At 41.8% G+C, this 1,423-nt stretch overlaps 1 protein-coding gene across 1 annotated transcript in view; it reads left to right on the top strand.

Moving 5' to 3' along the window:
* Window positions 1-1,423, top strand: part of slc1a1 (solute carrier family 1 member 1) — a 31,423-nt gene that overhangs the window by 7,379 nt on the left and 22,621 nt on the right. The gene's annotated exons all lie outside the window — the stretch shown is intronic.

The following is a 1,423-nucleotide window of genomic DNA, read 5'->3' on the forward strand; positions in this document are numbered from 1 at the left end:
GTTCAGGGTCCTTTCCTGAGGGCCCTTTGACATGGGGCAGGGCCACCAGCTTTCCAAATGGTGCTGTACCACCTCAGCCACAGCCGCCCCATACAGTGACTGGAAAGTAAAATGGCCGCCACGGCCGCTACGAGGCGTTTTTGCGACGGCTCCTTTTCTGTAAATGTTCAACACCCCAAACTGTAGTGTACGGGATTCCATGCTTTTATGATCAAGTGAACATATCACCTCAAATTTGACAAAAATCCTGTACTATAAATTACTTTCAGCCACAAAGAGGCGCATGGCTGAACTTATTTAGATGACTTCAAAATAAAACAATTTTGAAAGATAAAGAGAAAAGGATGTAGTTGCAGACTAATGCAACATAGTAGAGGACAGTAATAAGATTCAATCAAAGTGTGTGTAGTTCAGGGTGCTTGAATTTGTTGATGAAAACCATGTGTGGTATATAATAATATTAAGGAAGTGACGCATCGTGACGCGTCGTGATATTGAATCGATATAAATCGTTGACAGACACCGAGACAGAAGTAACATTCATAAATTAGGCAAAGACAGGAAGATAGCTGCTACTCTAGGTGCCTGTCGGCATATATCAGAAACAGACGAAGGATTATTGCCAAGTAAGCTTTTGACATGGTGGTTGGCGCATACATAGACAAGCAAACATATTGAAAGCCATGACAGCATATTGAGGAAGCTTCTGAAAGTTATTAACCAGAAACAGCTCAAAACTCGCTATCACCAAACCCCCTAGACCTCCTTTAAATAAACAGTACGTTTAGAGTGTACAGAACCAGCACATTTCCATATGTAAAAAGGTGAATTAAAGGTTTATTTTGACCAAACTAGAGTTGTGATTGTTGAAACAGTGGAAAGACAAAGCAAGACAATTTAGCATTTTTTTTAATTTAGTTTCTATTGACTTTGAATAAAGAGTGTTTTATGATGATAACATTTCTGTTTTTTTTAAATGGAGTCTGGTGTGTTTTTAGCGATTAAAGGAATTTGTCATGTTAAACAAAGACGATCTCACTCTTAACAAAATGTTCTGTCTCCGTAGGAATCGTTTTCCGTAGTGTTGTCAGGCATGTCAGTGGCAAAACAGAGCTTTTAGTGGATGTACAGTAAATTGAAGGTGCGCAATTGCCCAATAATTTACATTGGAGCTTGTTGCAGCGGTCTTGTACCCCGGGAAATCCAGAGTTCAGCGAGTTACTCTGGCGTCGAGTAATGCTGCTCATTAGCTATGCCCTTATAGCCGAGCTGCACCAATCACATCGGTCTATCTGATGTAGGCGGGGCCGGAGGCGAGCTGAACAGATGACGACGGTCTAATCTACCAGTTAGCTCCGCTGGTTGCTAAGGGTACGGATACGGCTCTGGATACGTCACCCCGTGTGTTGTTGTGATTGGTCGT

Source organism: Etheostoma spectabile, chromosome 19, assembly GCF_008692095.1.
Source record: "Etheostoma spectabile isolate EspeVRDwgs_2016 chromosome 19, UIUC_Espe_1.0, whole genome shotgun sequence".
In the NCBI taxonomy this organism is placed as follows: Eukaryota; Metazoa; Chordata; class Actinopteri; order Perciformes; family Percidae; genus Etheostoma; species Etheostoma spectabile.